The sequence below is a fragment of the Hemicordylus capensis genome, chromosome 11 (genome assembly GCF_027244095.1).
Source record: "Hemicordylus capensis ecotype Gifberg chromosome 11, rHemCap1.1.pri, whole genome shotgun sequence".
Lineage (NCBI taxonomy): Eukaryota > Metazoa > Chordata > Lepidosauria > Squamata > Cordylidae > Hemicordylus > Hemicordylus capensis.
In genome coordinates, this window is record NC_069667.1 from 26964314 (window position 1) to 26977364 (window position 13051).

At 43.9% G+C, this 13051-nt stretch overlaps 1 long non-coding RNA gene across 1 annotated transcript in view; it reads right to left on the reverse strand.

The window, feature by feature from the left end:
- Positions 1 to 6261: 6261 nt before the first annotated feature.
- The window catches only part of LOC128335725 (uncharacterized), a 399851-nt gene continuing 393061 nt past the window's right edge, over positions 6262 to 13051 (reverse strand). The window contains exon 7 of the long non-coding RNA XR_008311701.1: positions 6262 to 11282. This is a non-coding gene — a long non-coding RNA (uncharacterized LOC128335725). The remainder of the gene's footprint in view (positions 11283 to 13051) is intronic.

The following is a 13051-nucleotide window of genomic DNA, read 5'->3' on the forward strand; positions in this document are numbered from 1 at the left end:
TAAAGATCCCTTCAAAAAGGTCACTGTGGAAACGTTAAGAAGAAAAAGGTGTTCAAAAGATTCTGAAAAACCACCAAAATAATTCCAAGTCTGGAAATATGGCATACAAAGAGTTTGCCTGCTTTATATGTAGCTGCCTTTCTAGACTATCCAGACTACAAATAACAATTCAGGTAGTTTACAATATGGCAGCTGTTAACTGAAAACTAGAGTATGTCTCAAATTCTCCAGTGCTTAAAGATGTTCGGTCAGCTGGTCATCAGTTTGTTTCTGGCACAGCTGGTTCCAGATCTGAAGATTCCTTCAGCAACTAGGCAGAAGTTCATCAGGGGTAGCTCTAGCAAGTGATTGGGGAAGTTGATCCTGGATGCAGCCCTCCCCAGTCCAGTGTCCAGCTGGAAGACCAAGGCAAAGTGCAGATGCATGGAGCTTGATTTCTAAAGCCAGCATAAAATATGGGATATATCAGGCAGCAGCGATATAGGAAGATGCTGAAAGGCAAAATCTCATACTGTGCGGGAGGAGGCAATGATAAACCCCTCCTGTATTCTACCAAAAGAAAACCACAGGGCTCTGTGGGCGCCAGGAGTCGAAACTGACTTGACGGCACACTTTACCTTTACCTTTACAAAGCCCTTGCAGCTCCTGTGGTGAAGAAGTTAAGATGGGCACCTTCCCTTGGATTTCAATGCTTTTTAGAGTATGAGTGAACATTTTAAAGACCTTAATTCTCATCTCATACTAAAAATGTTCGCATGACTGAATATTTGGTTGTCTCGTGATTCTTCTTTGTGGGCATTTAACACCTTGTGCGTTTTACTAATGTGTGTGCATATTAGTAAAACATTACAAAACTAACTTTGATACAATCACACATAAATAGACGTATGGTTCTAGACTTATGGTTCTGGGGAATTTCAATCTTCCAGCTTGAATTTGAGCTAGTTTGGGGGTTCTAAGGTTGTTGGGCTTTTTTAAGCTAAACATTCACTGCTGGGTCTGGTGGCCTTGGGGGGTGCTGCTGTGGCCATGTGTGTGTGTGTGTGTCTGCCATTTCCCTCTCTCTACGCTGACCTCCTCCTGCTCTTCTAAGAGCCATTTCATCCCATTTGGGGGTGTTCCAGTCTTTTCTCCAGTGCTGGCCATTTTGGAGGCCGCTGCACAAGCACCCTGGCCATTTGCATGGCCTGGCTCATGAGTGTTTACAAATATATTATTATTTAACTTTAGAACCCCCAAACCAGCCCCAAGCCAGCCCGGGAGGTTCGGCTTGACCTCAGTGAACCCTCGAACACATCCCTACTATGTTCTTTTAAAAAGCCTTCCCTCTTCACATGCCATCTGTCATAATGTTGAGCATTTTGCAAACACAAATATACCAGGGATTGCTACTGAAGCACATCTGTATATGATCCCTTGGGGGGCACATCCAGGCCTTCCCTTCTTTCCAGATGGGGGCATGATGGCCTTTGCTCCCACTGCGCTACATTTGCCAAGCCATTATAAGATTTAGGGCTTCTCCTCCTAAACAAATGCATGTAGGTGTCTGGAGACTTCATTAGTTGTGAGCATATTCCTTCTGCTTTATTGAATTTCCAGGTTTGTGTTTGCCTCCTGCAATTCCTTTTTGCCTCCTGCTCTAAACAGAAGGGTAGAATGAGGTTGCTTCGTTTTCATCTTGAAATTACAACGGATTGCTACGGGAGCATTCCCGCCCTCGTCGGAGGCACTGATTTTTAACTCTTCCCAAAGCATCCTTAAGGATGTGCTTGGGTGCTGTTTACTTAGCGCAGAAGGAAAATTGCCACTGTGTAGATAATCACCCAAAACAATGAAACTCATATTGTGTAAAAGATTGCGAAAGTGTCCTGGGAAATCTTGTTTTGACTGGGGTGAGCAACACAACGGTTAAGCAGACTGAGATTTTGAAAATTTGCAGAAACTCAGTTAATTAATCGCTTGGCAAGATGCTGGCCATGCAATTGAATATCTCGTGCCACTATGTGCTGCATCAGGAAATCTTTCAAACATTTAATGAGCCAAACTGAATACAACAAGGCCCAGTTTGATAAAAGCAAAACATACGGACAAAGATTAGCAACTATCACATGCAAATTAACTCAAGGCTGGTTCATAACTGCCAAAGAGCTTGAGACAGAATGCTAGAAAATGGCAACAGTCACTTGAACACACTCTGTTTTAAATTTTAATTTAATTTAGGGCTGTTGAAAAATTCCTCTCGAGAGTCCAGAGCGAATTTAGCATTCTCACAACATCCACTTGAGGGTGTGAAACCAGGTTTGACAGTCCCCAACTGATGTTGCTATCATGCCCTCCTTGAAGACAGTGTAGAGACGCTTATGATTTAGAAGTGTTCTCTAATAGGCTGGCCATCTGAAGAAAAACAGTGACTGACACCACTTTATAGTGGTGGTACAGTTTATAGTGAAGTCCCCTAATGGTGCAGCGGGGAAATGACTTGATTAGCAAGCCAGAGGTTGCTGGTTTGAATCCCTGCTAGTATGTTTCCCAGACTATCACCTCTATTGGGCAGCAGCAATATAGGAAGATGCTGAAAGGCATCATCTCACATTGTGCGGGAGGAGGCAATGGTCAACCCCTCCTGTGGTCAACCAATGGTCAACCAAAGACAACCACGGGGCTCTGTGGGCGCCAAGAGCCGACACTGACTTGACGGCACACTTTACTTTACTTTACAGTTGATAGTGCGGGGATCTAAGATTACACTCACAACAGTGAGGAAGGAAATCAATCCAGCATGTGAAGAAGTTAAGTACATGAAGCCTAATGGAAGGTATATCATTGAAAGGAATATAGCAGGATGCTTATTCCCGAATGATGAACATACACTATTTTTCACTGTAACCCCTTCCTATCTCAACACATTTGTTTCAACAACTGACAAGCAATTTGATTCCATCAGAGAGAGAAATGGTGTAGAAATATTCCCAACACTATGTCCAATAAAGTAATCGGCTTTGTGAAGAGTGGCAGGTGGAAAGATGTGCAGAAGCATAAAACCCATGGAATACCACTCCGTCCCACTGCTAACGGCTGTGGGAGGGCGCAGCCTTTGCACTCAGGCCACGAGGGCAGGGCTAGTATGTAGCTGTCCGCCAACACACACGTGCACCTCAGGGCCAACTGGCTCTGTGCACTGCTGCTGGGGCGGGGAGGGGATGTGTGCCTCAGTCTCCGCTTGTTAGTGGCCGAAGTCCAGGGCCTCCCAAATCTTCTTTAAACTCTCCTGGATGGTGTGGTCGCTGCTGGCCTGCACTGCGCCAGGCGGCTGAGTGTGATTATGGCCTGTGTGGGATGCTTTAGAGACAGGTAGGAGGAAAGAAAAATGTGGGATGGGACTGTGTTAGGTTGTGTGTTGAAATGTTTCTGCTACTGCATATTTGCATAAATATAGCCCATGTGTTAAAAATACTGTGTTTGTCATGGTGTGTGTGTGGGGGGGGTGATGCTTAACTTGCAGTGGGAGGGGGAGCCTCCAGCAGTGGGAGGGACCCTCCAAAGGCCCCTAGGTCCAGGCTCCAAAATTACCTAAGTGCAGCTCCGTCCACATGCACCTTGTTGATGTATGTGTGGGTGGGTGTGGGTGGGTGGAGACACCAATTAACTGAAGGGACGGAAAGCTACATAAAACTTGGCATGCAGAATGCTTTGTACAACATTCCAGTTGTGGTGGTGGTGGGGAGACCAGAGGATTCATAATGCTTTGTTTCCACATCAAAATCTAGGGAGATTTCAGATGAGGAAAAGTCCAGGAGCAGCCCCAGTTTCAGCACCAAAGAAAGAAAAGGAGACATTTCCTTGCAGTGCTGATCACAGCCTGCTGCCTGGTCCTGTGCCCTGCTGCATCTGTGAAAGAGATGGCAGGATTTAGCTGTAATTAGTCATCAAGTGAGACATTTCCCCGTCATTCAAAATCCATCACTGGTTCCAAATGCCGGATGTTCTAATATGACCAGACATGCCCAACCCGAATAACACATGGTAATACCGAGGTGCCTTCCAATCTGTGGTATCAGGGGCCCTTCCTGTCGTCTCCCATGCTTCGGATGCTATTTCTTCTTGGCCTGGAGCACTCCTAATGATTCCCACCGGAAATCATTGATCAGTTTAATGAATGCGTCCCAAGGAGACTAACCAGAGGGGTGGAAACTAGATGGCAGAATTCCTTTGTTGCCAAGTCCCCAGTCTTTGAGTTAACCTGACAGATTCCAGACATTAAATTAATGGAAATGGAAACCTCATTTTGAACGGTGCTTCTCCGTCCTTACCCAACAGTTTGTGAAATGCCTTAGATGTTATGTTCAAGCCCATTAGAGATACTGCAAAGAAGAGGAAAGTAGAACAAACTGTACTGCTGGAAGTGTCCCTATTTTGCTAAGCACAATATAAATAGCATAGAATTGCCTGGAAAGAAAGATGCAAGAGGGGCATGTAAATTTGCAGGGTACCTTATACCGAGTTTGTTATACCTTTGGTCCATCTAGCTCAGTATTGTCTACGCTGACTGGCAGTGGCTTTCCAAGTTTTCAGGCAGGAGTCTCTCCCAGCCCTATCTGAGATGCTGCCAAGGACTGAACAGGGGACCTTCGGTATACAAGAAGATGCTCTACCACTGAGCTACAGCCCTATCCTTGAGGGAAATATTTTACAGCAGACAGTGCTCATGTGCAGTCACCCATCCAAATGTAAACCCAGACAGATCCTGCTTAGCAAAGGGGACAGTTCATGCTTGCTATCACTTTTGAACGCTGTCGAACTTTGGTGCTGGAGAAGACCTTTGAGGATACCATGGACAGATAGGATAAAAACCAATCCAGAATTTTCACTCCTCCAGGCACAACTGACGAGGCTCGAACTATCAGACTTCAGACACATTATGCGAAGATCCAGCTCCCTTGAGAAGTCCATAATACCGGGGAAAGTTGAAGGAAAGAGAAGAAGAGGATGACCAGCAGCAAGGTGGATGGACTCGATTACGACAGCAATGAATGCACCACTGAGAGACCTTAAAGGCCAAGTTGAAGACAAATCATCCTGGAGAGAATCTATGTAGTCGCTAAGAGTCGACACTGACTTGACTGCACTTAATCAATCACTACCACAAGACCAGCCCTTCGCTCTCTAATGAGCAGCTCAAGGCTACCTAGTGGACCTCTTGGCTGAGTGAAGATTTCATGGAGGACTGGTATCCTCATGGCAAATTGCCATGATAGATAAATGGAACAGCAAGCAAGTTCTAGGCCATAGATGTTCTTGAATTGAGTGGGGAACTGGCCAGTACCTGCAAGCAGTTCTCCAATCAATGGAAATGTCTCTTCAAGTCTGTACTTGATCTTCATATGGATGCCTGCTTGTGCCATTGGCAGGAACCCACCGCCTGTATCATTAAGCAAATTCATTTAAATGTTGCAATCTCCGAAACAATTTGCAATGTGCTAACATGCTTTAACTCTCAAGCCCGGATGAGGGCTTTAATTTGCTCCATCTTGATAAAGCTCTGTGTGCAGCCGTCGAAAAGTCAGCAGCGGGAGGTTAATGGCAGTGAACTAGAATAAAACTAAATGTCACTATGTCTTCCTTTTCTGTAAAACCTCCTAAATAGATAAGACATATTCAGAAAGCTGTAAAATGTGCCCTTTGCTTACAAGAGAAAGGTCAGGCCTGCGCTAACAAATTGTAATAGGTTAGTCATAAATGATCATATCAGCGGCTGAAATATGGTACCTTACATATGTTAAATATTGTTCCAACAAGTTTCCACAGGCTCTCTTTTGCATTATGCAAAGCACCCTGGTGTAGCAGAGCAATAATAATCAAGGAAATCCAAATCTTGTGGAGCAAAAGTGAACAAAGCCAGTTTCGTAACACTGGAACCTGTGAACGGAATCTTCCCTAAGGCTGCCTCTGGCTGCATTGGAGACTGAACCACAATGTTAGGTGACTCCCATCTGCTTCAACAACATGTTTTTGTCAATCAGTTTATGCACTACATTTATATACCTATACCACCTTGTTGCCAATGCATTGCACCCAAACTGATTCACAGTTGAAAATAATGGCTGACCATGGTTGGAACTAAAATGAAGGAACATTATGAATTTCACTCTCGTCTACTGAGGAATGGCCATCACCACAGAGGGCAGTGAGACTAATGATTATTAGGTCCTCTGTTTGCTCATTTGACCCACATATAAAACAGTCAGAGATGTCACTAATATGCAAATGCACACCAAGTTTATTTTTCTCAGCTAAGATTCCCGTTACAGACATCCACAAAGTAAATCAAACTGCTTCTCAAGCTAGCCGGAGGTGACCAGTCCTTAGGAACTCACTCAAGGCTCCTAAGAACTGGTGACCATTACACTAATTCTCCTTATGTTTGTATCCCTCTTTCCCTTATCACAACCCTTATTCAAATATGGTACAGCTTGTTTATGAGCTTGGTGATTGGCTCTGGTCGAGGTTCCTCATTCCTAACATACTCCTAATGGGCTATCACCTTTGTCTATGAGCTTACTTTATGTTTTGCATTGCACACACATACACACTACCCCAATACATCTTGTTTTGCTTCATATTAGCTGTGTGACGCCTGCAGGGTTCCTCTGCCCCAGATCGATGTGAAGGATCCCCACCAAAAAAACCTCTCAAAGAGTTTTGTGCTGTTTTATTCCACAAGGTATTCTTCTGCTTCTTTTAGAGGTGTAATAGACACCCCAGATTGTGGTTCCCAGAAAATGCTGGAAAAAATAAATATTGTCATATCATTATCATATCCCTCCCTCGCCCCCAAAATCTCTACCATGGTGGGAGACAGAATATAATCCTTCAGCAAATCTGAAGGTTTCCCTCCTCAGGTGAAACATTACAAGGAGTTTCATGGAGACCAAAAAATATTTCTCAAATACTAGCAACATTTCTCAAAGCGGAAGAGAAAGCATTCCACATGTCCCCAATAATCGATTGTACCTCTTTTCCATATGGCCAGCCCCATGCCAGGTCCGTTACAAGGTGTTTGAATATGTTTGATTCCTTACATCATAGTTCAGAATGGTAGTTTTAACATTAGATCTGCTCAACAGAGTGTTATATCTGTGGCAATCAGAAGAGAGATTCACTTGTATGTAAGAATAGCTACAGAATCCATTGCACTGTCACAAAGCATAAATGTTTACTGTGTTTCAAATCAGATACGTAAAAGTTAACCAAATTTATGTTCATCATTGCATATTAAAAAGGAATCCATAACAATGTATTAAATCATTTTTATTTTTCTGGCCTATATTTCTTTGTTTATTGAATGCAATTTGTTTGGGCTTACATAAAATTAGCTATAAATATTTTATTGTCTCTGAATCATCATTGTGTATGCCTTTGACTGGGGCGTTTATCACATAATTAAAGCCAGTTGAGAGTTTGATGCAAACTGAAATGCATCCCTCTATGGATAGTTCTATGGAGCTACAATTTTAGAGCAATCCATATGAAACAGTTGCTATTTGACACTCAGTCTAGATGGAACCATTTTTGCACCAACACATATGGATATTTCCCCAGTGAACAATGGACTTTACAGTGGAGATGCTTCCAACATTCTCAGCATTTGAATATCTCCGCAGATTTTAGGGTTCACTGATTAAGAAGGGTGGCCACAGAGAAGGCCCTCCTCCTCCTCCTCCTGGTAGTGCATGGTGTCTGGGCCCATGACACGTAGTGCCTGGGACACTAAGGAGGGCTAGCTGAGAAGATCTCACAGGACGGGATACAACTGGCCGAGAGAGGAGGTCCCAGAGATATACAGGTGTTAAGCCCATAAGGGTTTTGTGGGTGAGAACCAGCACTTTGAATTGGACCCAGAATATGTGCAGATGTATTTCTTCTTGGCCTTTGGCAGCACAGATAGCTTCCTCCTGGCCTGCATGGCCCTCTGCCAGCCATTGCATGGCACCATGGTGATTAAATGCAAGTGCTGCCTTTTTCCTGGTGTCTGGGTCCTGGCTCTTTTCTGCTCTCCACTCCTTGCTCTCCACACTTCTGACATCACACCTTCCTTTCTGTGCTGCTTGGGAGGTCCTCTGCCTCTTCTGTAATGTCTACCCCACTTCTGGAGCTCTCCAGCTCTGACACCAAGCTCATCCAGACTCTGGTGCAGACAGAAGATATGCTAGATATTCTTGGCCCATCTGTTCTCAGTATCATCTCCTACATACTCATTTTCTGGGCCATCATGAAATTCCCACCTGCTGCCGGGAAGTTCAAGGCTTTCTCCACTTGCGGCTCTCACCTGACTGTTGTAGAAGTTATCTTTATTTTGCCACCTAATGGTGAGATGTTGCCTTTCAGGCATCATCTCAGGGAAGTATCTTGCCTAGGGAGCAAGAGGTTGCCGATTCGAATTCCTGCTGGTATGTTTCCCAGAATATGGGGAACACCTCTATCAGGCAGCAGAAATATAGGAAGATGCTGAAAGGCATCATCTCATACTGTGCAAAAGATGGCAATAGTAAACCTTTCCTGTATTCTACCAAAGAAAACCACAGGACTCTGTGGTCGCCAGGAGTCGACACTGACTCAACAGCACACCTTTACTTTTAACTCTCTTTGTTTAGCAGTGGGAGAATAACTGGCCCTATCCACCTCCAGCATAGTACTTCCAGTTACTGTTGCTGGTGACTCTCTTGTCTCTCACTTTAGATTGTGAGCCATCTTTGTTTGTTGTTTTATTTCTCTATGCAAACCACTTTGGGAATTTTTGTTGAAAAGTGGTATATAAATATTTGTTGCTGTGAATAGTGCGGATGTGTCTTTACTACCTCCCCCTTGCTGGACTGGAGTGAACTGTGGAATTCCAGTTTCTGCAATCCACTGAAGCGCTCAGGAAGGGAGGAAGAAAAGCATTCCACTCCCTGTCAAAACTGAGCAGGGTCCCAACCAGCAGGTCTGCCCATACCTAAAGCACAAGAGAGTGTTGAGGGGATGTGGTGCCATGCAGAAATGAAGGTGAAACATTTGCCTTGCCGAGGGCTGACTTGCTATAATAAACATCAGCATGAAACTGGAGTCTCAACAGAATGAAAGGTGAGGGCAGGTTTGTGTACCTTTCTATTAAGGAGGAGTAAAGAGCTAAGGATTAAGCATCAGTGGCCCCCCAGGGTCCATGTCAGCACTTCATTCACAAAACTGTTCAATTTCTCTGGAGTAACTTATAGGGCGCAGAATGAATGAACACGGAGAAGCTTTTAAAACAATCATTCCAACAGCATGCGTGCTAGGCACCTAATGTCTTTCTCTTGACAAAACACACTTAATCTTTCCCAAAATGAATTTCCTGTGGACAAAATAATTTGTTGTAGACAAGATTGAAATGTCATAAACAAAAATATTGCTGCCCTTTTAAAGTCATTTCAGTATGGTGTGTGATCAGCTTAATTGTTTTAGGATTTACTGTCCCTTAGCCCAGCTGCAAAATCTGTTTAAACAGGGTAAGCATCACTGATCAACTTAAGCCTTACATCCATCTTGTGCAAAATTGATGGTCCAGCATCCATCTAGAAAATAATACTGCTAGATCACCAGAGCTTCTTATGCTTAATGCACAATGCTACCAGAGAGGAGGGAGATAAAACAAGAATGCCATTCCCTCATTCATTTGTGATAATATATCAGTCTAGAAATGTAAAACTCAGTTTGCAAGATCTCATCACACTTTAACAAGACCACAAGACGAAACCTAGGGGATATGCCATTCATGAGGCAGAGCTATGCCTCTTCATATGCATAGCCCCAGGGTTCTGTTTCTTGGTCACACTAAAGTGTGACCAAATCTTGCAAACTGAGTTTTACATATCTAGATTGACTAATAGAATTGGAGCAGGTTTATTTCCCAACAGGAGGGTCTTTGGGAGCAGGAGGAGGCTGAAGCCCAGCACAATGGTGTCCCCTGCACAGGTACATCCATTCAGTTTGTATCCCATCGGAAGTGAAGAGTTGTCATTCACTTCCATGGAGAAAAATAAAATGCTCCATCTTGTTTGTGAGGATGGGACCATGGCTCAGTGGTAGAGCTTCTGCTTTGCATGCAGAAGCTCCCAGGATAAATCCCTGCAGCATCTCCAGGTAGGGCTGGGAAAGACTCCTGTCTGCAACCTTGGAGAAGCCTCTGCCAGTCAGTGGGACTATTCCCATGATCAGCCAAAATCGGGCTAGGGGAGCCTAGCCCAATTTTGGCTGATTGTGGGAGCCACCAGGCTCACAAGCGAGCCCAGTGGCTCCCGAGCAGTTAACCCGCCTAAATACCCCTCCCCTAAAACTGGGTTTGCGGAGCAAGTGCTCCGCAAACTCATTTTTAAAAATTGTGAGTAGCTGTGGCACGGCTAAACATTCGTTTTGCTTATCTACCAGATTTAGCTGAATCCAATACTTGTTTCCCCGCAAGTTCTTCCGTGTTAGACATTGAGGAGATCTTAAATACAGAGTTCTCTTCCTTTTGGTTAAATACGGGTTTAACCTGTATTTAACCTGCATTTTTAAAGAGGGTTGTCAAAATTCAGAGTCATTTTCTATTTGGATAAATACAATATATCACAGTCAATTAGAAGGAGGTGTTGTTCACCATTTCCAATTTAAAAAGAGGCCCTAGGATGTGTTCTCCACACACCTACATACTTCTGCCACAAACTTCAGTTACACACAGCTCTAATTGGAAGCCAACTTACATTGAGCTGGGACCAGCTCTAAATAGCCTACAGAACACTTCTAACTGGAAACTGCAAATCTAAAAATAATGGCCCTTCATGCAATGGGCTTGCCCTCTCCATTTTTCTCGCTTGAGGGTCTGTTCAATTAATGCTTTCTAAGCTTCACGGGAGTCCTTAGCTGTAGCAAGAAAGCAGCTGTGCCATTTTGGTAGCCAAATAAATAGGTTTGATGGTTTCAGAAGGTCACCTAAATTTTTATTTCCAAATGGAAGATGGGAACAAGGCAATATGGTGTAAGGCAAATTAAACAGAGTATACCAGAAACTATCTCCTGTACTGATGCAAGTTCTAAAGATGAGAACAACAGTGCAATAGGAGCTAAATTTGTTTTCTCGCCGTGATGACCCTCCCAACACTTTTTCTCATGGTTTGTAGGCAGCAAGATATGAAGTGTACAGAATAAATAGCAATACTGGAAGCCCTCATAAGCTTTTTTGGTACTTCCTGGATTGTATGGTGCAGTCACTCAGATGTGGAGTCAGCCTGCAGAGGAGAGAGAAAACAAAACACTGCTCAGTAACAATCAGGAAATAAACGTGTCCACACATGGATGTCCGTAGAGTTGCTCTGCGGTAGGTACTCCTGCTGAGCTGACGTAAAGGAAGCAGCTGTCCAAAGTCAAAACCAGACTCACGAAATTCCCATGCAATGTGTTCTTCTACTTTCAAGACTGAAGCAGAGTTCTCTTCCAAGCCAGATTCTGGATGCCAAACTAGCATAGCAACCCAACGGCTCCCGCAGAGCCCCATGTGCATCAAACAGATTTTGCAGGTGATCAGCGCTTTTGGATGGGGGACAACTGCAATGTCTAATTTCTCTTGGTATTTATTTAATTGCTTACTGATTTGAATGTTTCTACCCCATCATTCAGTATAAAATTGCAAAGGTGGCTTGCAGTCTTGCTTTATTGCTCATCTGAAATGCCTCTTCCATGGTTTCCACCATGTCCCTCATGTTTTCTCCACGATATTCTCAGTGGGCAAAAATGGGGGCCCAATTTTGGCAATTTCTTGAAACTGTGAGATATGCTTAGCCTGCTGTCAGCCATCATGTTCTTCTAGAATCGTTCTCAGACTGACACTAGTGCTACTAGTCTTGGTGACAATAGACTACCTCAGAGCTCAGATGCAGGGTGACTGTGAATCCCCATCACAGGGGAGCAACTGCAGGAAAGAGGGGGCATGCCCTCATCTCTTGCCTATGGGCTTTCCAGAGGCATCTGGTGGGCCACTGTGGGAAACAGGATGCTGGACCGGATAGGCCTTGGCCTGATCCAGAAGGGCTGCTGTTATGATCCACAACCACAGTGTCTGGCTGACACAAACCTTTGGTTCCCACAAGCACGAACTCCCAATGTAAGCCACAACATCTGCTCAGATGGTGTCATCTGAACCCACAATGTCCGTTTCCTGAGTTGCATTTTCCTCTGCCCCCCATTTGCAACCTACATTTGAATTTGGGTGGTGGATGTCAGGTGGTGAAGAGGAGTGTGGTTCAGGAACCAGACATTGCCATGTTCAGATGACACAACTTGAGAAGAAGTTGTGGCTTGCACCAGGAGTGCATGCTTGTCATGGGAACCAGACTTGCCATGAGTTGTCTCCCTATGTCATGACTTCTGCCACTGCTACCACCACCTGTGCAGTATGAATTCTAAAAATGAAAAAAGGGATATTCACTATCACGACACCAAAGAGTGGTAAACCACCTGCCACCTCAAAACTTTACAAGAAACTTGATACAAATTCAAAACCCAAAATTGCCCTGCTTTGTTCAGAAACTCTTCATCAAAGTTCACCCAAACTGTCCTGTTTTGGTCTTAAACCCTTCAGTGCCTTCCAGTTTACTTGAAACTGCTTCTAAGAACATTCTAGGGTCAACTCCAGGTGAAACATTCAGCTATTAACAGAATGGAACATTGACAGTGTAACACAGAAGTTGCTTGGTGAAGGAAAATGTAATCGCTTCTACTATGTATATATTTGCAACCCCCTGAAGTGAAAGAGTTAAAACCAATCAACATGACTGCATTTCTTTATTAAGAAACGGAACTTTTGCTTTTTTTATCAAAGCATTAGAAAGTATTCACTGAATGCTATTTTTTGTTTTGTGTTATGCAGCTAGGATTCATGGGAAACTTTAATAAGTATTAGGGCTGTGCACGATCAAAAATGTCCTACCCTCTTATCGATCATGGGGACTGCCTTTTCGAGTGTTGATTTCTCTGCTTCAAAGTTACATGTCTTTCTGCA